This window comes from Lithobates pipiens, unplaced genomic scaffold, assembly GCF_037356315.1.
Source record: "Lithobates pipiens isolate NorthernLeopardFrog02 unplaced genomic scaffold, aLitPip1_a1.2 Scaffold_27, whole genome shotgun sequence".
Taxonomy (NCBI): domain Eukaryota; kingdom Metazoa; phylum Chordata; class Amphibia; order Anura; family Ranidae; genus Lithobates; species Lithobates pipiens.
Genome location: NW_027507788.1, coordinates 10,246,759 through 10,272,295, shown reverse-complemented (window position 1 = coordinate 10,272,295; position 25,537 = coordinate 10,246,759). Strand labels below are relative to the sequence as shown.

General features: G+C 47.8%; 1 long non-coding RNA gene across 1 annotated transcript in view; it reads left to right on the top strand.

The window, feature by feature from the left end:
- The first annotated feature begins 9,630 nt into the window (after positions 1–9,630).
- The window catches only part of LOC143933496 (uncharacterized), a 29,719-nt gene continuing 13,812 nt past the window's right edge, over positions 9,631–25,537 (top strand). The window contains exon 1 of the long non-coding RNA XR_013263103.1: positions 9,631–9,745. This is a non-coding gene — a long non-coding RNA (uncharacterized LOC143933496). The remainder of the gene's footprint in view (positions 9,746–25,537) is intronic.

Here is a 25,537-nt window from a genome sequence, read left to right as displayed (position 1 = left end):
GCTGTCAGCCAATGACAGCTGATCATGTGATATAACGGAGCCGGTAATCGGCTATTATTCCTCCTCGCGCTGACAGCGCGATCACCGGCGATCACCGGCGATCACCGGCGGCCGTGATCGGGATATCAGTCCCGATCATGGCCAGCACTGCTAGTGCCCACCTGCAACCCTGTCAGTGCCCACCTGCCCCCTGCCAGTGCAACAATAAAAAAAGTAAGTGCCCCCCGTCAGTGCCACCCAGCAGTGCCCATAGTGCCACCCAGCAGTGCCCACAGTGCCACCCAGCAGTGCCACCCAGCAGTGCCCACAGTGCCACCCAGCAGTGCCCACAATCTGCCTTAACAAAGGTGCTGCACCCGTGCCACATATCCGTGCCCATCAGTGTCATCTACCAGTGCCCAGCAGTGCCGCCCATCAGTGCCCAGCAGTGCCACCTATCAGAGCCACCTATCAGTGCCCATCAGTCCCATCTATCAGTGGTACCTATCAGTGCCCATACGTGCCACCCATACGTGCCACCCATCCGTGCCACCCATCCGTGCCACCCATCTGTGTCACCCATCCGTGCCATCTTATGTGCACATCTTTGCCCATCAGTGCCGCTTTATCTGTGCCCATCGGTGCTGCCTTATCTGTGCCTATTTGTACCGCTTTAACTATGCCTATCAGTGCCCACCAGTGCAGTCTATCAGTGCCCACCAATGCAGCCCATCAGTGCCCACCAGTGCAGCCTATCAGTGCCGCCTCATCAGCGCACTTCAATGAAGGAGAAAAATGACCCGTTTGCAAAATTTTATAACAAACTTTTAAACATGATTTTTTTTTTTTGCATCTTTTTTTGTTTGTTTAGCAAAAAATAAAACTCCCAGCTGTAATTAAATACCACCAAAAGAAAGCTCTATTTGTGGGAAAAAAATGATAAAAATTTAATTTGCGTACAGTGTTGTATGACCGCGTAATTGTCATTCAAAATGCATCAGCACTGAAAGCTGAAAATTGCTCTGGGACTGAGGGGGGTTTAAGTGCCCAGTAAGCAAGTGGTTAAAGTGCTACACAATGGGTGATGAGTGTTGGCACATGACCAAGTTCCCGGAACGCGTGGAGCAGCTTCCCTGAATGGGGGTTGGGGGGGGGGGACCCTAACTTGTCCACATAGATCAATTTGAGAGCCTTTCTCCACATCAAACGTGGGTGGAGAGCCGTCCACTCTCTAAAATGCTACTTTATCAAATATGTTTGGGTTCAATAAGCCCATTAAAGTTTTCTTATTCAGGTTAAGTACTGTATAGCTATCACTTTAAGATACGTAGGGGTCCGCTATCTGAGTGGGTTTTGATTTTGTCATCTGGGACCTGTCACGTGTCCCAGATGACTGTGCGGCGTATCATGGCGCCGCTCGCGCATGCGCAGTGGGTACCCGGCTGTGAAGCCACAGCCGCGTGCCCACAGTAAAAATGCCGGTGAAGCGTGGAATGAGGGGGGGGGGGCTTCGTTCCCCCGCATCGCTGGATCCCGGGACAGGTAAGTGTCCGATTATTAAAAGTCAGCAGCTGCAGTGTTTGTAGCTGCTGAATTTTAATTTTTTGTTTTTAGGGGGCACCCCACTTTAAGTGATCTGGCTTGGCTCTCCTGTCCTCCTCTTTAGTGCTAGTTAGTTCAGTTCTAACTAAAACCCCCTCCCTGTTTCTTTCATGTTCCCTCAGTCAGTGTTAGATCTTTGCAGAGGCGGAAAGGGAAGGGAAGGGAAGTGGAGGCGGGGCTTGGGAAAGCTATTGTGCTGTACTGCAATTCTCTAAAAGTAAAATTCTGTTGGATTTAAATTCTATGCCTCTGTCTTATTGAAGAGTTAAACTGCCTATGGGTGGTGCCAATTCAGCAGGAAACCGTGCTATGTGTGCAGACCGGGTCTATGCGGGTATGTCAGTGCATGAAATGGCATTTTAAACAGAACAATATGTTTAGAGCAGGGGTCTTCAAACTTTCTAAACAAAGCGCCAAATTTCTCCCCTTCAGATTTTAGGGGGGGGGGGGGGGCAGACTGTGGCCATTGGGAGTAGAAATTGTCCTGGCTGAGGTTGGAGAAATGCATCATTGGTGTTAATGGGAGGAATAGTGCCCCATCATTGGTATGAGTGGCAGGAATAGTGCCCCATCATTGATATCAGTGGTAGGAGTTGTTCCCCATCATCGGTATCAGTGGTAGGAATATTGCCCCATCATTGGTATGAGAGGGAGGAATAGTGCCCCATCATTGGTATGAGAGGGAGGAATAGTGCCCCATCATTGGTATCAGTGGGAGGAGTAGTTCCCTATCATTGGTGTCAGTGGGAGGAATAGTGCCCCATCATTGGTATCAGTGGGAGGAATATTGCCCCATCATTGGTATGAGTGGGAGGAATAGTGCCCCATCATTGGTATCAGTGGGAGGAATAGTGCCCCATCAGTGGTAGGAGTAGTTCCCCATACTTGGTGACAGTGGGAGGAATAGTGCCCCATCATTAGTGTTGATAGGAGAAATAGTGCCCCATCATTGGTGTCAGTGGGGGGAATAGTGCCCCATCATTGGCGTCGATAGGAGAAATAGTGCCCCATCATTGGTGTCAGTGGGAGAAATAGTACCCCATCATTGGTGTCAGTGGGAGGAATAGTTTCCCATCATTGGTGTCAGTGGGAGGAATAGTGCCCCATCATTGGTGTCAGTGGGAGGAATAGTGTCCCATCATTGGTGTCGGAATAGTGCCCCATCATTGGTGTCAATGGGAGGAATAATTCCCCATCATTGGTGTCAGTGGGAGGAATAGTGCCCCATCATTGGTGTCAGTGGGAGGAATACTGTCCCATCATTGGTGTCGGAATAGTGCCCCATCATTGGTGTCAATGGGAGGAATAATTCCCCATCATTGGTGTCAGTGGGAGGAATACTGTCCCATCATTGGTGTCGGAATAGTGCCCCATCATTGGTGTCAATGGGAGCAATAGTGCCCCATCATTGGCATCAGTGGGAGGAGTAGCGCTCCATCATTGGTGTCAATGGGAGTTATTGTGCCCCATCATTGGTGTCAGTGGGAGGTATAGTCCCCCAAAGGTGGAATAAAGAGCACTGCTCTAGGGAAGAGGAAGTTGGAAATTGGTAATCAGGATTGGGTGGAGGGTTGGAAGTTTCTGTATCATATGACGGCTCAGCGATTTCAGGTTTATAGAAACTGAACCAACTGGTTCCAGGGAAATGAATGTATTTCATCATCGGAGGGAGATATACTGCAGCTATGGGGAAAGTTTTAGTTTGACTTCCATCACATGACACACAAACAAAATTTGCCTACAAGACATTCCTCCCCATCCCAGGGATCACATGTTCACATGGTTGTAGTGGTCTTATCACCGATCCCCAAATACCTGAATCGCAAAAGACGACTGTGATTACAATCTGTCTCATACACATAGCAATATGATTAGACTATTTTACAATTGATTACATTTAAAAAAGTCACCTGGACCCACACCAGACACTGCAAAAAAATGACTAAATGAATGAAATCTCTGATTTGTTTGCCTCTTGCGATCGCAGTCTAGGGTACTATTCATTCAAATACTAATTGTAAGGGATATATGTCTATATCTATCTATCTTATATAAAAAAAAAAATTATATATATATATATATATATTAGGGATGCACAAAAATTTTGGCCGCCGAAAATGCCCCTTTCGGCAATTGCCAAAAGGAAAAAACGACCGATAATTGAGCCTGAAAATGGGGCGGGGCCTGGGCGGGGGCGGAGCACCGCCCCCCGCCCCTGGTGCCGCCCATCATGGGAGGTGTATAGCGCAGGAGAGCCGCCTCCGCCGTCTGGTTCAATAGAGCGCCGGGAACATCACAGCTTTAATTTCAATAGCTGTGTGTTCCCCCGTAGCGCGCCGTCGCATACAGCCCCTCCCCCTTGTTCGGGGAACTTTGATGGACAGATCACCCGTCCAGATTGGACGGGGGATCTGTCTATCACAGTTCCCTGGACAAGGGGGGAGGGGCTGTATGCGACGGCGCGCTACGGGGGAACACACAGCTATTGAAATTAAAGCTGTGATGTTCCCGGCGCTGTATTGAACCAGATGGCGGAGGCGGCTCTCCTGCGCTATACACCACCTTTTCTGCATCACTGGCTGCACGGGGGCATCACTGACTACACAGGGGACAACACACTGGCTGCACAGGGGACAACACTGGCTGCAAAGGGGACAACACACTTATCTCTTTTATCATGTCGCCAGTCTCTGACCCTCTCCTGTACCATGTCGCCAGTCTCTGACCACCTGCTGTACCATGTCGCCAGTCTCTGACCCTCTCCCGTACCATGTCGCCAGTCTCTGACCCTCTCCTGTACCATGTTGCCAGTCTCTGACCACCTGCTGTACCATGTCGCCAGTCTCTGACCACCTGCTGTACCATGTCGCCAGTCTCTGACCACCTGCTGTACCATGTCGCCAGTCTCTGACCCTCTCCCGTACCATGTCGCCAGTCTCTGACCACCTGCTGTAGCATGTCGCCAGTCTCTGACCCTCTCCTGTACCATGTCGCCAGTCTCTGACCACCTGCTGTACCATGTCGCCAGTCTCTGACCACCTACTGTACCATGTCGCCAGTCTCTGACCACCTCCTGTACCATGTCGCCAGTCTCTGACCACCTCCTGTACAATGTTGCCAGTCTCTGACCCTCTCCTGTACCATGTCGCCAGTCTCTGACCACTTCCTGTACCATGTCGCCAGTCTCTGACCACCTCCTGTACCATGTCGCCAGTCTCTGACCACCTCTTGTACCATGTCGCCAGTCTCTGACCACCTCCTGTACCATGTCGCCAGTCTCTGACCACTTCCTGTACCATGTCGTCAGTCTCTGACCACCTCCTGTACCATGTCGCCAGTCTCTGACCACCTCCTGTACCATGTTGCCAGTCTCTGACCACCTCCTGTACCATGTCGCCAGTCTCTGACCACTTCCTGTACCATGTCGTCAGTCTCTGACCACCTGCTGTACCATGTCGCCAGGCTCTGACCACTTCCTGTACCATGTCGTCAGTCTCTGACCACCTCCTGTACCACGTCGCCAGTCTCTGACCACCTCCTGTATAAAAATATTTTTTAAAAACAGTCATTTTCGGTATCGGTGCTGTTTCGGTATCGGTTTTCGGCCTAGTGTATTTTTTATTTTCGGTATCGGTTTCGGCACCAAAAAACCCATTCGATGCATAACTAGTATATATATATATAATAATTGGCACTTTAAATTTCAAACATTCGCGTCCATTGTAATTAATAGGGTTCTGGTGCAAACCAAACCGGGGGGTGTTCGGCTCATCCCTATGCGGGAGTATTTCTTCGCTGATTCCCAGTCCTGTTTCCTGTTAGCGATATGTGTCTGCAAAACAGAATGAGATCTTTGAATGCTGAGCTGCAATGCTATAAAAATATTTATAAAAATAAATAAAATTTCTAGTTCATAGATCATAGTTAGTGACCAAACAATTTACACTTGTTTATTTATTTATTTTTCTACCAAAAATGTGTAGAACACTACATATTGGCCTAAATTTATGAAGAAATTTGAAAAAAAATTTGGGATATTTTTTTTTTTTTTTGGATCTGATTTCTTAAATGCTTTTATTGGATACATTTTATAGCAATTGGTAAAAAAATATTTTTTTTCTCTTTTTTTTTTCAAAATTTTTAGGCTTTTTTGTTTATAGGGCAAAATAAATAAATAAAAACCACTAAAAGAAAGCTCTATTTGTGGGGGGGGGGAGGCTTGGACCATTTGGCTGCCTTGGACCATTTGGCTGCCCGAAGACCAGAGCACTTTTTGCACTTTTTGCGATTCGGCACTGCATCCCTTTAACTGACAATTGCGCGGTTGTGCGACACGGCTCCCAAACAAAACTGACGTCCTTGTTTCCCCCACAAATAGAGCTTTCTTTTGGTGGTATTTGATCGCCTGTGCGGGTTTTTATTTTTTGCACTATAAACAAAAAAAAAGCCACAATTTTGAGAAAAAAAAAACAAATTTTTTTTTTAGTTTTTGCTGTAATAAATATCTTAAAAAAATAGAAAAATAAATAAAATATATAAAATATCGTAAAAAATAAAAAAATAATAAAATATATTTAAAAAAAAACATTTGCCTCCTCAGTTTAGGCCGATACGTATTCTTCTACATATTTTTGATTTAAAAAAAAAAAATCGCAATAAGTGTTTATTGATTGGTTTGTGCAAAAGTTATAGCGTCTACAAAATTTTTATCGTGCCTGCGACATTATGGCGGACAGATTGGACACTTTTGGCACGATTTTTGCCGCCTACCAGTGCTCCTCCATGTAATATAGGTACTGCAATAAACATGGTAAACCTTAGACAGAGGTTTATGTAAAAAAGTAATTGAGCACGGTTGCTGTACCAAACAGTTAGGGCTAGAGTTCTTACGCCATCTGTTGGATGCTTGGAGCATGACCAGCAATGTGAGGATCAGCAAACGTCCCACCTGCGGAGAGAAAGGTTCCAAGGGGAGAGATAGAGAGAGAGATTCACACGGATGAGGCTTGAGTTAAAGAAGGACTTGCATTGGCGTGTGCGCGCACAAGCACGCGGCAATGCGTGCACACAGGTGTGCACCGATTCAAATGCACCCACACACGTGCGCGTATGGGCGCCAAGTAGTTATTTAAACTGACACATGAACCTTGCTGAGTGGTCTTTCAGCTAGTGCTTGTTAACCCGATCTGTTCCTGTTTCCAGTATCTTGACTCGGCTTCACCTGAACCTTCTCCTTGACCTCCGCCTGCTCCCGGCTTGTGTTTGACTCTATTGCCTGATGCTCTTGTACCTTGCTGCCCATCTGTGTACCCGACCTGTGTCCCGTCTCTGCCTCTGCCTTTTGTCTCGGTACCTGCTCTGTCCGGCTCTTGATGGCCTCCTGGCTTACATGCCAGCTACGCCTCCATCTGCTGACCCAGCAATACGGAGCTCCGATCCTCAGAGCCTGTCCAGCGCTCTACAGCCATCTGGTTCCTGTCAAGGTCCGGCCAGTACCGTCCACTACATCAGCCCTCATGCCACTCTGTGTCCTTCACTCCCTGTCCTTCACTCCCTGTCACCACTATCAGGGGTGTCGGACAGGAGGTGCATTAGGGCTAGAAACCAGTTTGTGCTGTAAAAGCAGAACACAAAACACAGAACAGTAAGCAATAACTTTGTGAAACTTGGGGAAGTTAAGCTGCGAGAGCTGTCCCCGCTGGATTATTGGTGAACATCAAAAGCACCATGAAGGTAAATGTAGAGAGCTGATGTCATCTCAGTGAGGCTAAGGCGGTTGCTGTGCTAGGTGTCCCTCCTTTCTGACAAGCCAGTGCAATGCGGATACAGGATCCTCAAAGAAGTGCAGGTTTCCATTGCCGGTGACTTTTAGCTTTGCAGGATAAAGCACGAAGTATTGGATGTTGTGGGTGCGCAATCTTTTCTTTATGTCCATAAATTAAGATCTCTGCCTCTGTACCTCCAGACGAAAAATCAGGGAACAGGGAAACCCTTGCTTTGTCAACTTTAAGGGTACCCGCTGCTCTAGCTTTATTCAGTATGGAATCTTGATCTTTATAGTTCAGGAGGTGGAACAAGAAGGGACGTGGGGGGGGGGGGGGGGCACCTTGTGGTGGCAGCCTTGCGGGGACCATGCCCCAATGAAGGCCACTGGGTTTTTGCCCTTTGCCCTTTCAGGAACCCCCACCGTGTGGATGTTATTTCGGCGTAGGCGATTCTCCATGTCCTCCAATTGGGACGCATCAGCAGAGGCCACTGATTGTATGTGTCTGACATCCCTCTGTAATGGCTGCCATTCATCCTCTAATGTACTAAGGCATCCCTCCAGAGCAGAGGTGCGCTCCCGCAATTTCTGGATGTCATGTCTGATCAGGGGAATTTCAGCTTTCATACCCTTCACCTTCCCTGTTAAATCAGCAATGGAGGAGCTGCATGTGGTCACAGCAGTCAGAATGTCCCTTAGTGTAGGCTCCAGGTCAGCTCTGTCCTGCTGGGATGGCTCCACCATGTTGAAGGCCTGAGGCCCAGTACTCACGTGGGATGAGGCCTGTTTATTGTCCAGCAGCCTGGGGACGCCATCCAACGTCCCCATGTCCGCCTCGCTGTGTCCTTCCCCAGGATCGAGCAGCCGGGGGATAACCGATCTTTCACGGAGAGACTTTTACCAAACATGCGGGGAATGGGGAGGGAGGTCGCCATTATGGCCGGGGAGTATTTTGAGTCTAGCTCCTCGTTTGGACATGGCAGCTCGAAAATAAGCAGCCGCTGATGTGAGATGTCCTGGGTCCATGCTGGGAAGGATGGTGGTGCTATGCTCAGGATTGTGCAGGATGGTCAGCGGAGCTAGCCCCAGCACATCTTACTGCATGCCGTACATAGCCACGCCCAAGCCGATCATGGTAGTTTGTGTGGTCACCACCATTGGTTGGACAGTATTAACGATTATTGTGCCTGGAACTGGACAGTTATGAGGGTACTACAGTGGTGGCATGATTCCCGGAATCATGGTGTGTGGGGGCGAAGGAAACATAGCTTCGGGTGCTGTTGCTATGGAGATCTGTGGTGTTAAGAATCCTAGGTTATACATTGAGGAGGAGGCTTTTGAAATATTTTCTGGTTGTTGTTGGGTTGTGGAAGAGAAATGCCAACTTCTTGTGGATGTGCCCATCCTGAAGAAGGGATCACCATAGGCCTCAAAAAAGCTCCTTCCCTGGGGTTGTTGATGTGATATTGAGGAGGCTTGACCATACCTTCTAGTTGTAATTCTGGAGGTACTTCAGCATATGCCGGTGGTGGTGGGTAGAACGTTGGCTGTGTGGTGTCCATCTCTGGAAGGGCCTGTTCGTAGCATGATGTGGCATTGTCGTAGCATGGTGTGGGATTGTCCCAATGACCAAAGTCTATAGTTTCATACAGATTGCCCCCTGTGGGCACGACGCCCTTCAAATATTATTGGGTTCAGCAAATTTGCCAGCACCTGACCCTGCCTTTCTTCAGGTACTTCACCTCGGCTTTGTTAGCGACTTTTCTTCAGAAGAAATCCAGTTTATCATTTACAATAAATTTGTCTAAAGACAGAACTAGGTGGACTCGGCCACCTGAACCTTTTCTTTCTTTTGTTCAGTAAAGAATGCATTACTCAACCACGACTCACAGCACAAAATGTTGATGATAAGGGTCAGTGTTAAGTTTTACGTAACTTTTTAATTTATTTTTAGTGTCTTTTCTGAAAGCCGATCCCCTATAGCAGGCATGTCCAAAGTCCGGCCCATGGGCCAATTGCGGGTCAAGTTATGGTTTTGAATGGCCTGCCTGGTTATCTAGACATATATATCTTTTGTATCCCCCAACGATCTCCCAGCGCCGGGGCCACAAAAGATATAAATGTCCAGATGCCTTGGAGGACACAGGGAGGCGGCGGGATGAGAGCCGTGCACACAGGAGTATTTCCTGTTTACAAGGCGGCCTCTGTTATAGGAAATCCCGTCTCCGGCGCTGCCATTGTCCTGTCCATCAAAGGAGGTGGGACTTTCTATTAAAGATGCCGCCGAGAAAACAGGAGTTTCTCCTGTATGTGATCTTTTGGCGCTCATCCCGCCCCCTCCCTGTCCCCTCCGAGGCTTCAGATGGATGGGCAATCCTTCAGGCTGCACTGATGGCAATGGTGAGTCTGCATTCCTGACCATGATGGGGGCTGCATTCCTGACATTCCTGGCAATGTGGGGTGCTGCATTCCTGGCCATACTGGGTGCTGCATTCCTGGCAAGGGTGGGCGCTGTATTCTGGGCAATACTGAGTGCTGCATTATTGACAATGGGGGTGCTGCATTCTTCGCAATACTGGGTGCTGCATTCCTGGCCATACTGGGTGCTGCATTCCTGGCCATACTGGGTTTTGCATTCCTGGCCATACTGGGTGCTGCATTCCTGGCCATACGGGGTCCTGCATTCCTGGCCATACTGGGTGCTGCATTCTTGGCAATACTGGGTGCTGTGTTCCTGGCCATACTGGGTGCTGCATTCCTGGCCATACTGGGTGCTGCGTTCCTGGCCATACTGGGTGCTGCATTCCTGGCCATTCTGGGTGCTGCATTCCTGGCAATACTGGGTGCTGCATTCCTGGCCATACTGGGTGCTGCATTCCTGGCAATACTGGGTGCTGCATTCTTGGCAAAACTGGGTGCTGCATTCTTGGCAATACTGGGTGCTGCATTCTTGGCAATACTGGGTGCTGCATTCCTGGCCATACTGGGTGCTGCATTCCTGGCAATGGGGGTACTGCTCTGATGGAAATGGTGGGGCTGCAGATGGGCACTGACCCTTATTTTGCTTCCTAGTTCTTTATTTAAAATTTAAGTTTTTTTTTTTCTGAAACTTCCCTCTTAAAGTGAAGGTGCGTGTTATATGCCAATAAATAAGGTATATCCAAATAAAACGCCCAAGATCATCTCTTCACCACACACAGCCACAAAGGCAAGAGCTGGGCAGTGTACACGCGAACGGAAATTCGGCCAGCAAAAGGCCGATGAGAGCTTTTGGTCGGAAAAAACGACCGTGTGTATGCCCCATCAGACTTTTGCTGGCCGAATTCCAGCCAGCGAAAGATTGAAAGCATGTTCTCAATTTTTGGTCGGAAAAAGTTCCGATCGAAAATTCCGATCGGCTGCAGCAATTACGATGTACGAAATTCCTACGCATGCTCGGAAAACAATTCGACGCATGCTCGGAAGCATTGAACCTCATTTTCTCTGCTCATTGTAGTGTTGTACGTCACCGCGTTCTTGGCGGTCGAAAGTTCAGCAAACTTTTGCGTGACCGTGAGCATGCAAGCCAAGCTTGAGCGGAATTCCGTCGGAAAAACCGTCCAAGATTTTTCTGACGGAAAATCCACTTGTGTATACGCAGCATTAGACCAAATTTTGATGGTTCAAAGAATGCCAGGCAAAACTGTCGGCCCTCACGCACCTTCACTTCATCAAATCTGGCCCTCTTTGAAAAAAGTTTGGACACCCCTGCCCTAGAGAATAAAATAGTGTTGATGCCCATTTTTTTTTTAATGTCATTTAATAATACCGCAAAGGTCTAGGAAATGTAAAAAAAAATAATAATAAAAAAAACGTAAAAAACACACTAAAGTGAATTTTAGGGCACACAAATGCAATAAACGACTCAAATTAGAAAAAAAATTAGATTGCATCGAGTAAATCGATACCCAGCGTTTGCACCCGTGGAATGGCGACAAACTTCAGTACACTATATTTTCTATAGGCGATGCTTCAAAGGCCCTCAATAGCTCATCCCTTTAGTGTTACAGAGGAGGTCTTGTGCTAAAATTTTTGCTCTCACTCCTTACTCGGGGTGTTCTTCACCAGTGCCCATTAATACAGCCTCACTAGCGCGCATCAAATGTAGCCTCCCCAGCGCCCATCAAATACAGTCTCACCAGCGTCCATCAAATGCAGCTTCACCAGCGCCCATCAATACAGCTTCACCAGCGCCCATCAATACAGCTTCACCAGTGCCCATTAATGCAGCCTCACCAGCACCCATCAAATACAGTCTCACCAGTGCCCATTAATGCAGTCTCACCAGCACCCATCAAATACAGTCTCACCAGCGCCCATCAAATGCAGCCTCACCAGCGTCCATCAAATGCAGCTTCACCAGCGCCCATCAAATGCAGCCTCACCAGTGCCCATCAATGCAGCTTCACCAACGCCCATCAATACAGCTTCACCAGTGCCCATTAATGCAGCCTCACCAGTGCCCATCGAATACAGTCACACCAGTGCCCATCAAATGCAGCCTCAACAGCGCCCATCAAATGCATCCTCACCAGCGCCCATCAAGTTCACCCTCACCAGCTCCCATCAAATGCAGCTTCACCAGTGCCCATCAAATGCAGCCTCACCAGTGCCCATCAAATGCAGCCTGCCAGTGCCCATTAATGAATGTTTACTTGCTTCCATTCATTCGGGAGCAGGGCTGGTGCAAGGATTTTTGACATCCTAGGCGAAACCTAATTTTCACCAGTGCCCATCAAATACAGTCTCACCAGTGCTCATCAAATACCGTCTCACCAGTGCCCATCAAATACTGTCTCACCATTGCCCATCAAATTCAGCCTCACCAGCGCCCATCAAATGCAGCCTCACCACTGCCCATCGAATACAGCCTCACCAGCACCAATCAAAAGTAGCCTCACCAGTGCCCATAAAATACATTCTCACCAGCTCTCATCAAATGCAGCCTCACCAGCGCCCATCAAATGTAGCCTCACCAGTGCCCATCAAATACATTCTCACCAGCTCTCATTAAATGCAGCCTCACCAGCGCCCATCAATGCAGCCTTACCAGCGCCCATCAATGCAGCTTCACCAGTGCCCATCAAATACCGTCTCACCAGTGCCCATCAAATTCAGCCTCACCAGCGCCCATCAAATGCAGCCTCACCAGCGCCCATCGAATACAGCCTCACCAGCGCCCATCGAATACAGCCTCACCAGCGCCCATCAAATGTAGCCTCACCAGTGCCCATCAAATACATTCTCACCAGCTCTCATCAAATGCAGCCTCACCAGCGCCCATCAAATGTAGCCTCACCAGTGCCCATCAAATACATTCTCACCAGCTCTCATTAAATGCAGCCTCACCAGTGCCCATCAAATGCAGCCTCACTAGTGCCCATTAATGAATGTTTACTTGCTTCCATTCCTTCGGTTGGGAGTTGGGACACAGACAGTCCTCCGCCACCGCTGTGCCTCTGACACTACGTGTGAACGGATCAGTGGCTGCCTGCAAATGCAGCTTCACCAGCGCCCATCAAATGCAGCCTCACCAGTGCCCATCAATGCAGCTTCACCAGCGCCCATCAATACAGCTTCACCAGTGCCCATTAATGTAGCCTCACCAGCGCCCATCAAATACAGTCTCACCAGCGCCCATCAAATGCAGCCTCACCAGTGCCCATCAAATGCAGCCTACCAGTGCCCATTAATAAATGTTTACTTGCTTCCATTCATTCGGGAGCAGGGCTGGTGCAAGGATTTTTGACATCTTAGGCGAAACCTCATTTTGCCACCCCACCCCACCCCCCCCCCCCCCTCACTCCACCCCTGACTCCATCCCCTTTGCCATGCTGATGTATACCCCACCTTTTTAATGCAGCACCCATCAAATGCAGCCTGACCAGCACCAATCAAATACAGCCTGACCAGCACCCATCAAATGCAGCCTCACTAGCCCCATCAAAGGCAGCCTCACCAGCGCCCATAAAATGCAGCCTTACCAGCGCCCATCAATGCAGCTTCACCAGTGCCCATCAAATAGAGTCTCACCAGTGCCCATCAAATACAGTCTCACCAGCGCCCATCAAATTCAGCCTCACCAGCGCCCATCAAATGCAGCCTCACCAGCGCCCATCGAATAAAGCCTCACCAGCGCCCATCAAATGTAGCCTCACCAGTGCCCATCAAATACATTCTCACCAGCTCTCATCAAATTCAGCCTCACCAGCGCCCATCAAATGTAGCCTCACCAGTGCCCATCAAATACATTCTCACCAGCTCTCATTAAATGCAGCCTCACCAGTGCCCATCAAATGCAGCCTCACTAGTGCCCATTAATGAATGTTTACTTGCTTCCATTCATTCGGTTGGGAGTTGGGACACAGACAGTCCTCCGCCACTGCTGTGCCTCTGACACTACGTGTGAACGGATCAGTGGCTGCCTGCAAATGCAGCTTCACCAGCGCCCATCAAATGCAGCCTCACCAGTGCCCATCAATGCAGCTTCACCAGCGCCCATCAATACAGCTTCACCAGTGCCCATTAATGTAGCCTCACCAGCGCCCATCAAATACAGTCTCACCAGTGCCCATCAAATGCAGCCTCACCAGTGCCCATCAAATGCAGCCTACCAGTGCCCATTAATAAATGTTTACTTGCTTCCATTCATTCGGGAGCAGGGCTGGTGCAAGGATTTTTGACATCTTAGGCGAAACCTCATTTTGCCACCCCACCCCACCCCCCCCCCCCCCTCACTCCACCCCTGACTCCATCCCCTTTGCCATGCTGATGTATACCCCACCTTTTTAATGCAGCACCCATCAAATGCAGCTTGACCAGCACCCATCAAATACAGCCTGACCAGCACCCATTAAATGCAGCCTCACTAGCCCCATCAAAGGCAGCCTCACCAGCGCCCATAAATGCAGCCTTACCAGCGCCCATCAATGCAGCTTCACCAGTGCCCATCAAATAGAGTCTCACCAGTGCCCATCAAATAGAGTCTCACCAGCGCCCATCAAATTCAGCCTCACCAGCGCCCATCAAATGCAGCCTCACCAGCGCCCATCGAATAAAGCCTCACCAGCGCCCATCAAATGTAGCCTCACCAGTGCCCATCAAATACATTCTCACCAGCTCTCATCAAATGCAGCCTCACCAGCGCCCATCAAATGTAGCCTCACCAGTGCCCATCAAATACATTCTCACCAGCTCTCATTAAATGCAGCCTCACCAGTGCCCATCAAATGCAGCCTCACTAGTGCCCATTAATGAATGTTTACTTGCTTCCATTCATTCGGTTGGGAGTTGGGACACAGACAGTCCTCCGCCACTGCTGTGCCTCTGACACTACGTGTGAACGGATCAGTGGCTGCCTGCTGATGCAGATACTTAGTTGCTTGCTGCAGAGAGAAGACAGTAAGAAAACCAGTGGCCGGGCGCCCTAGGCAGCTGCCTAGTTTGCCTAATGGTAGCACCGCCCCTGTATACGCTGCCGGTGTTTTGTGAATGCATGCGTGTGTGTGTGTGTGTGTGTGTGTGCATGCTTGTGTGTGTGTGTGTGTGTGTGTGTGTGTGTGTGCATGCTTGTGTGTGTGTGTGAGCATGCTTGTATGTGTGTGTGTGTGTATGCATGCATGTATGTGTGTGTGTGAGCATGCATGTATGGGTGCGTGTGAGCATGCATGTATGGGTGCGTGTGAGCATGCATGTATGTGTGTGTGTGAGCATGCATGTATGTGTGTGTGTGTGTGAGCATGCTTGTATGTGTGTGTGTGAGCATGCTTATATGTGTGTGTGTTCATATATGTATGTGTATGTATGCATGTGTGTGTGCATGTATATGAGAGTGCATGTATGTATGTATGTGAATGTGCATGTGTTTATCAGTGGCGGTGCATCCAAAAGGGTGCACAGGTACCACCCCCTCTCTCCAGCCACCCCCTCTATGACCAATGGATAGATTCATGCATAGCATGAATCTATCCATGGCCACCACTGCCACCCCATATTTAGGTGTCTGGTCCCTTTTGGGGTGCAGCGGGGGGTGTTTTTGCAGCACCTGATTAGAGCCATAGGCTCTAATAAGCTTTAAAATAGGTGAACTGCGAGCGCCATGCTTGACGCTCTCAGTCCACCCAGGTGTGTTAGAAAAGTGAATTAATATTCACTTTCCTAACACAGAACCGCCTCTCCACCAATCAGGTGTGCGGGTCTGTTACCCGTCACCTGATTGGCTGAAATGATAGGCGCAGCTATTGGACGCCTATCAGGAGGAGAGGACGGGAGAAAAATTTGATAAAATTTGATACTTTTATATACATACATCTGTGTTTTCAATAGATGTAGTGACCTTCTATGCTCATTATCTCCTGATGAAGGGACTGATTTTGTCCTGAAACGCGTTGGGTACACAGACAAAAGAATACGATTGCTACAACAGTCATCATATGTATCTCGATCATATGTATTTTATTGGTGATGTATTTTCAATAGTCACCTCTAAAGTCCCAACAGTACCAGGGGGTATGTACATGTTCACTGGGGATGTTGGCAACATAATATGACTTACTCGTGGTCTATCGCTTTGCGTGTACAACCTGGCAACAGGCTGGTTGTACTAAAATCGATCAATGATAGTCCAAGTCCTCCCACCCACTGATCTCTCTGACAACACACCCGAGAAAGCCATTCAGGCGAAACATGTCAGGATGTGGTGTCAGCTGGAACTGGAAGTGTCTGTGGCCAGGGCCGACATAATAGTGTAATGCACTGGGACCCCTACCAGCCTGACCTAATTTACACACCTACTCTCAAGAATTAATGTATAAATAGTTGATAGAATTAAACATATTTATTAGTACTTTCAATAAAAATCTATTGTATACAATATGAAAGCATGCCATAAATCAAAGGCTAATCAACACGAAGGGCACAGTACAGGTGGGGAGGCAGAAGGACATGATACGGGGGGTAAGGCAAGCAAAATATAGGGATCAGGAGGGCACAGTACGGGGATCAGGAGGGCACAGTACAGGTCCCAGGGATACAGTCATCATGGGACAGCTTAGCAAAAAGCAGGACTGTACCGGCAAATCTGGGACAGTCGGCAAGTACAATGTAATGCAAGATTATCATTGGCATTGAAAATAATTGGCTGAAATCAGCTGCCAGACTCGTGCTCTGTCCAATCACAGCACAGGTAGGTAGGTAGGGGAACGCATGCATGCTGTTCAGACTCCAGAGAGAGAGGGCGATACAAAGTAACATTGTTTATAAACTATGATCAGCCGGAAGATAGAGAGATACAAAGTCACAATGGGGTTTGTTTACTAAAGACAAATAGTTTGTGCACTGCAAATAAAGTTGCGCTAGATCTGAGCGGAATTTCGGAAATGAGGGGAAGCTCTGCTGATTTCTGTCATCCAATCACATGCAAGCAAAAAAATGCTGTTTTTATTTTCTTTGCATGTTCTCCTCGGATCTAGAGCAACTGCGCTTTCATTGCATAGATGATTTGCCTTTAGTAAATCACCCCCATTGTTTATAAACATTGATCAGACTGGAGATAGAGAAACAAAGTAACATTGTTTATAAACATTGATCAGACAGGAGATATAGAGATACAAAGTAACATTGTTTATAAACATTGATCAGATAGGAGATAGAGAGATACAAAGTAACATTGTTTATAAATATTGATCAGACTGGAGATAGAGAGATACAAAGTAACATTGTTTATAAATATTGATCAGACTGGAGATAGAGAGATACAAAGAAACATTGTTTATAAACATTGATCATCTGGAAATAGAGAGATCCAAAGTAACATTGTTTATAAACATTGATCAGACTGGAGATAGAGAGATACAAAGTAACATCCTCCTCTTCATATCACCTGTCCATTCAGTCTAGTTTGTCATCTATAGCACAAGTAACATTTGTCCCATATTTGTGGTCTGGGTGCCATATTGTAGACATGTGCGCCGTCAATAAATTTGTTTCGTTTTGTTCCGTTTCGTATTAGAATTAATTCGTAATTCGTGTCCAAAATTCAAAATTCAATTTGGATTCGTACGAAATACGAATTTTCATTAGGTTCGTGAACTTTTCGTAGCAATTACAAACGTTCTTTATGATGAATTTATCATTATGAGGGGCTCCCACCATCCCTGTGATGTGCGCATTATGAGGGGCGACCACCATCTCTGTGCTGTGTTCATTATGAGGGGCTCCCACCATCCCTGTGCTGTGCTCATTATGAGGGGTTTCCACCATCCCTGTGCTGTGCTCATTATGAGGGGCGACCACCATCCCTGTGCTGTGCTCATTATGAGGGGCGCCCACCATCCCTGTGCTGTGATCATTATGAGGGGCGCCCACCACCCCTCTGCTGTGCTCATTATGAGGGGCTCCCAGCATCCCTGTGCTGTGCTCATTATGAGGGGTTTCCACCATCCCTGTGCTGTGCGCATTATGAGGGGCTTCCACCATCCCTGTGCTGTGCTCATTATGAGGGGTTTCCACCATCCCTGTGCTGTGCTCATTATGAGAGGCGACCACCATCCCTGTGCTGTGCTCATTATGAGGGGCTCCCACCATCCCTGTGCTGTGCTCATTATGAGGGGCGCCCACCATCCCTGTGTTGTGATCATTATGAGGGGTTTCCACCATCCCTGTGCTGTGCTCATTATGAGGGGCGCCCAGCATCCCTGTGCTGTGCTCATTATGAGGGGTTTCCACCATCCCTGTGCTGTGATCATTATGAGGGGTTCCCACCATCCCTGTGCTGTGCTCATTATGAGGGGCTCCCACCATCCCTGTGCTGTGCTCATTATGAAGGGAGCCCACCATCCCTGTGCTGTGCTCATTATGAGGGGCTCCCACCATCCCTGTGCTGTGCTCATTATGAGGGGCTCACACCATCCCTGTGCTGTGCCCATTATGTGGGGCTCCCACCATCCCTGTGCTGTGCTCATTATGAGGGGTTTCCACCATCCCTGTGCTGTGCTCATTATGAGGGGCTCCCACCATCCCTGTGCTGTGCTCATTATGAGGGGAGCCCACCATCCCTGTGCTGTGATCATTATGAGGGGTTTCCACCATCCCTGTGCTGTGCTCATTATGAGGGGCGCCCACCATCCCTGTGCTGTGCTCATTATGAGGGGTTTCCACCATCCCTGTGCTGTGATCATTATGAGGGGTTCCCACCATCCCTGTGCTGTGCTCATTATGAGGGGCTCCCACCATCCCTGTGCTGTGCTCATTATGAGGGGAGCCCACCATCCCTGTGCTGTGCTCATTATGAGGGGCTCCCACCATCCCTGTGCTGTCCTCATTATGAGGGGTTCCCACCATCCCTGTGCTGTGCTCATTATGAGGGGCTCCCACCATCCCTGTGCTGTCCTCATTATGAGGGATTCCCACCATCCCTGTGCTGTGATCATTATGTGGGGCTCCCACCATCCCTGTGCTGTGATGACTTCCTGAGTTTTTAACTTCCTTATAATGAATAATCGCAATTAACGAACATTCTTATTTTGTCCGATTCTCAATCTCCCATTGTCTCCCACTTCCATATTAAAAAAGGTTGTTTTCCCAACCACCACTCAGCAGCAAAAGAAAACCTCTGATTGGTCAACAAAACACCAGTCACGTTTCCGTTGTAACGAAATTTGGATCGGAAATTCGTAAACTAAATTTCGTATTTCGTATACAATTCGGAAGCATAGCCAATCGTATTTCAGATCCTCCCGAATGTCCGAATTTCCGTAAGTTCGTACGAAAATAAGCGCACATGTCTACCATATTATTGAAGACCAACTCTGCTCTGTGTATATGGGCAGACTGCAACAACATTTGTGCCGGCAATGGAGACATCGGCATGGCGGGGGGGGGGTCAAGCTCCTGGCGATGGAGACCTGAGGGAGAGTGCGGCTCTCCCCAGACGTTGCGCGTGGCTCTTATCTCAGTAGATGGTGTGTGCGGAGTGCGGCTGTGTACTGACCTACCCTCCTCCTTTCTACAAATGTCACCACACACCCACCCCGGCCCTTCAGCCAACTGAGCAGCGTTTGGCCGGTCAATGGGGGCCTCTCATAGTGGCGGAACGCCAAGGCCCCAGTTGCAACCTTTGCGACCCTGGCAGTTCCATTACTGCCACTACATTTAAAAAAAGTAAATTTAGCCTAAAAGCAATAGAACTGAATATATTTTAACATGTTAAAGTGGATATAACCTGGTCCTGTTAGCATTGATAGTACGGCCCTGGCTCTCCGGTGCCATGCGCACCACCAGTGAAAATCTAGATCACGAGCAAGGAGCATGCTATAGCACTAAGGCCAACAGCAACCAACTCTACCCAACATTTCTTACCTGAATGCTCCAGGTAAGCGACACTATCCCAAAAATGAAACAATATAGAAGAGTCAAGATGGAACACGCCAAATGGTCCTCACAAGGGGGTGTTTGAGAAGAGATTTCGGTAGTTTGCGTGGTCACCACCATTGGTTGGACAGCATTAACGATCACTGTGCCTGGAACTGGACAGTTCTGAGGGTCCTGCCGTGGTGGCAGCATTTCGGGAGTCATGGCGGGTGGGGACGAAGGAAGATCTGTTGGTTCTGAGATCTGTGGTGTTGAGAATTGTGGGTCATCCATTGGAAGAGGCTTTTCAAATATTTTCTGGTCGTTGTTGTTAAGTTGTGGAAGAGAAATGCCGTTTCTTGTGGAGGAGGAGCAGGATATGGAGGTTGGGATTCTGCAGGCACTTGAAGATAATTCGGTGGAGGTGGGTAGAATGGCGGTTGTGTGGTGTCCATCACTGCAAAGGACTGTTCATAACGTGACGTAGCATTTTCGTAGTATGGCGGGGGATTGTCCTGATGACCAATGTCTACAGCTTCTTTCGAATTGCCCTCTGTGGACATGACGTCCTTCCAATGTCGTTGGGTTCAACAAATTTTCTGGCACTCTGCCTTTCTTCTTCGGTTTCTTCACCTCGGCTTTGTCACCAGTTGTGTGACTTTTCTTTAGCTGTAGACCAGTTTATAATTTTCAAGAAATTTGCCTAAAGCCAGAAGTAGGCGGACCCAAGCCACCTAAACCTTTTTTTTTTTTTCCGGTAAAGAGTACATTCCTCAACAGGTCACTCGCAGTGAAAAATGTCGATAAAAGGAATTTTTCTACCTTCTGAAAATTATTATTGCGCAGAAAAAATGGCCTTCAGGCATCTCAAAGCAGTACGAGTTGGCACCGGGACCACCAATGCCGCATCTACTCCTGTGCCCAGGCTCCTGCTCCTCAGGGGGTTTTTGGACTAATTCCTAACCCTGTCCTTCCACACATCATTAATGCAAATAATGAACTATTATGCAGAATGGACCACGTGGAGAGGGAATTTAAAGTGGTCCTCCTTGCAGAAAATCCCCCCTCCCCCTCTACCACATCACCTCTTCTAGCACTAGATCACTACTCCTAGCACCCCTCCTAATTTCCCCTCCTAGAACAATTGTTCTCCTCTGCCACCAGTGGCAGCTGGTGCTCAATTTTATGGGGGGGGGGGGGGGGGGAGGGGCGGCACTGGCACTACACGCCCACAACTATCTGCCACCTTCCAAATCCCCCCTCCCAACACAAATCCCGCCTCCCATCTCACGTGATACCACAGTGCCCAGGGCAGCTGACCCTTCTGTCCACCCCTTGTCCCGGCCCTTCTCTCAACCATCTGCTAAAAAGTCAGGAATCAGCTGCCAATTAGGCAGCTGGGTGGATCCCATCAATATGGTCGGGATCCTCCCAGAGACTGGAGCCGCACATCAGCCCACACTGTGTGCGAAACTAAGTACATTTCCTCTGACCTGCAACAGCAGAAGCGCGACCAGCGGGGCGGTGCGGCTCTCGTTCTGGGCGGACGTCATATAAAAAGGCCTCCCAGAACGACCGCTCTCATGCGCCGATCGCAGCTCTATACACAGATCGGGGTTGCGCCGCGTCCTAGCAACACAGCGCGACCCCGATCTGTGTAAAGAGCCGGTCACATGAAAACACGGAGATGCCGGGAATCGGCTCTCCTCGCCTCACACTGACACAAGGGACTGTTAGATGTGTAATTAGGACACTCATCATCAGGGCCCTGATTAGAATTAAGTGCCCACCAGTGCCAGCAAAGATTGCCCACCACTGCCAGCAATCTGTGCCAACCAGTGCCCACAATTGCCAGCAATCTGTGCCCACAAGTGCCAGCAATCAGTGGTCATTAGTGATGCCAGTCAGTGCTAGCTTCGGTGCTGCTCATCAATGCCCATCAATGCTCATCACTGCTGCCCATCAATGCCACACATCAATGCGACCTATCTGTGCCAACCAGTGCTGCCTATCTGTGCCCACCAGTGCCACCTGTCTGTGCTCACCAGTGCCACCTGTCTGTGCCCACCAGTGCCACCCATCAGTCCCGCCTATTAGTGCTCATCAGTGCCACCTCATCAGTGCCCATAAGTGCGGCATATTCACGCCTCCTCATCAGTGCCACCTCATCAGTGCCCATCAGTGCAGCCTATCAATGCCCACCAGTACCGCTTCATCAGCGCCCATCAGTGAGGGAGGGAGAAAAAATACTTATTTACTAATTTTACTGACAGAAACAAAGAAAAATTTTTTTTTTTTTTCTACTTTTTGGTCTTTTTTTTGGGGGGGGGGGAATAAAAAACCCAGGAGTGATAAAATACCAGCAAAAGAAAAGTCTATTTGTGTGAAGAAAATGATAAAAAATGTCACATGGTTACAGTGTAGCATGACCGCGGAATTGTCATTTAAAGTGTGACAGGCAGCGCTCAAAAAAAATGCCCTGCGCGGGAAGGGGAGGGGTAAACTCGTCAAAATTTCCAACCGCGTCATTTCTGGTTACTCTCCAGCATCAGTAATTGGAGATTTCGAAAATTTTCGTAATTTTTGAAATTTTCTCAAAACACCAGCAGCGTATACACTCCGATACACGCTATAATGAGTAAACATTGTAAATCCCGGCCGCTTATAACCAACAAAATGGCCGCCTCAGAGGCAGCGACGACTTTTTTCCTCCTTACCCGGGGTGTTCTGTCAAAATGGCCAACTCATTGTGTACCGGAGTGTATATACGCTCAGGGCTGGTGCAAGGATTTTTGGCACCCTAGGCGAAACCTCATTTTGCCGCCCCCCCCCGGCTCCACCCCTGACTCCACCCCCTTTCCCCTGCCCCATGTAAAGCCTATCGTTTTAATGAAGCGCCCATCAAATGTAGCCTCACCAGTCCCCATCAGCCTTACCAGCGCCCATCAGCTTCACCAGTGCCCGTTAATACAGCCTCACCAGTGCCCATCAAATGCAGCCTCACCAGCGCCCATCAAATATAGTCTCACCAGCGTCCATCAAATGCAGCCTCACCAGCGCCCATCGAATACAATCTCACCAGTGCCCATCAATGCAGCCTCACCAGCACTCATCAATGCAGATTCACCAGTGCCCATTAAAGCAGCTTCACCAGCGCCCATCAAATGCAGCCTCACCAGCGCCCATCAAATTCAGCCTCACCAGCGCCCATCAAATGCAGCCTACCAGTGCCCATTAACGAATGTTTACTTGCTTCCATTCATTCAGGAGCAGGGCTGGTGCAAGGATTTTTGACATCTTAGGCGAAACCTAATTTTGCCACACCCCCCCCCTTGCTCTACCCCTGACTCCATCCCCTTTGCCATGCTGATGTATACCACACCTTTTTAACGAAGCACCCATCAAATGCAGCCTGACCAGCGCCCATCAATGCAACTTCACCAGCACCCATCAAATTCAGCCTCACCAGTGCCCATCAAATTCAGCCTTACCAGCACCCATCAAATGCAGCCCACCAGTGCCCATCAAATGCAGCCTCACTAGCGCCCATCAAATGCAACCTAACCAGCACCCATCCAATACAGCCTCACCAGTGTCAATTAATGCAGCCTCACCAGCGCCCATCAAATGCAGCCTCACCAGCACCCATCAATGCAACATGACCAGCGTCCATCAAATGCAGCCTCCCCAGCACCCATCAAATGCAGCCTTACCAGTGCCCATCAATGCAGCTTCACCAGTGCCCATCAAATACAGTCTCACCTGCGCCCATCAAATACAGTCTCACCAGCGCCCATCAAATGTAGCCTCACCAGTGCCCATCAAATTCAGCCTTACCAGTGCCCATCAAATGCAGCCTCACCAGTGCCCATTAATGAATGTTTACTTACTTCCATTCATTCAGTTGGGAGTTGGGACACAGACAGTCCTCCGCCACTGCTGTGCCTCTGACACTACGTGTGAACGGAGTGCTGGCTGCCTGCTGATGCTGAGACTTAGTTGCTTGATGCAGAGAGAAGACAGTAGGAAAACCAGTGGCCGGGCCCCCTAGGCAGCTGCCTAGTTTGCCTAATGGTAGCACCGCCCCTGTATACGTTGCCGTTGTTTTGTGAAACTCAGCAAAATCTCCAATTACAGCTACTGAAGAGCCACCGGAAGCGAGGTGGTTGGAGATTTTGATGAGTTTGGGGAAAGCAGCATTCTTGCTGAATGACAGCTGTAAGAAAATGAATTGCAGGATAAAGCACATAGACACCGTATTGTGGTCAGTTGGAGTTTATTAACAGCCCAAAGAACACAGTTTACTAAGTACATACAGTTTTTCCCCATTAAATATACAATAAAAAATATACTTAGTTTTGGGAAACTTACATATTAAATTAAAAATGTAAACACTAAACAAGAATTTTTACAAAGCCCCCTTTTTTTTTCTTTATTCTGGATGAAGCAAAGAAGAGAGACAGCCCCTGGCAGGTATTTACTTTTGGGGTTTCAGCCAGGACCATGTCTCCTTGTTTTATGTGGAAGGTTAGAGGCCACTCATACCAGTCAAAGCAAAGGAATGGTGTTGGCCTCAGCTGCTGCTCCGGCCATGTTTCCCCCCCGGCCACTGGGGCTTGGTCATAGATGACCTCTGTGACCAAGCCCTGTTGGGCGAAATGCGTCAAGGAGCATGGCTGGAGTGGAGGCTGAGGCCAACACAGTCACAGTACTTAGCTTGGGCTGGTTCGAGTGATGTCTACTGTCAGCGCTTCTGGATCAGTTCAGTAATAATTATAATAATAGTAAAATAATAATAAACACCCAAACCCCGCCGAAAAAAATAGATAACTGTAATAAAAATAATAAAATAATGTTAATTAGATTAATTATTATAAACATTATCTTTTTATGTCACACTATGTTTGTTCTGTGAATTGTCAATAAAACAATGTTCTATCTTTTATATAGTGACATACCTGTTATCATTAATATATCACCTGAGGAAGCCCATGGTGGTGAAACACGTCGGGATAACCTTCAAACGGTCACCTTACCGTAACAAGACAATTCTTCCTTTGATGGATCATTACAAGACAAGCTGTATGTAATGTTTATGTTTGTTAAAATGACAACAAACTTTTTTTTTTAAATCAGATCCCTTTTTATTTTTATATGCAACCAACATTGAAACAATGCAAACAAAATATGTAAACAAAATCACATTAAACCAAACACATTCCCACAAAACAAAACAAAAAAAAAAGATCCCAAACCACCCCACCTCCCCAAAACCCCCATATCCCCCGGACAAACGTTTTAACTGTCTGTTTTTTGTATTAATAAACTAATTTTATTCTTAGATATACATTTTTAACTTCAATACTTGCTGGCACCCAGAAAATCCACCCAAAAAACTTCTCTGTATCTATAATAATAGTTATTATTATAATAACAATAATAATAAAACAATGTTCTATCTTTTATATAGTGACATACCTCTTATCATTAATATATCCCCTAAGGAAGCCCATGGTGGTGAAACACGTCGCGATAACCTTCAAACGGTCACCTTACCGTAACAAGACAATTCTTCCTTTGATGGATCATTACAAGACAAGCTGTATGTAATGTTTATGTTTGTTAAAAATTACAACAACATTTTTATTTATTTTTTTAAATCAGATCTTCAGATTTTATTCTTACTTATAAATTTTTGTCTTCAATACTTGCTGGCATCCAGATAATCCACCCCAAAAACTTCTCTGTATCTATAATAATAATTATTATTATAATAACAATAATAATAATAATAATAATAATAAT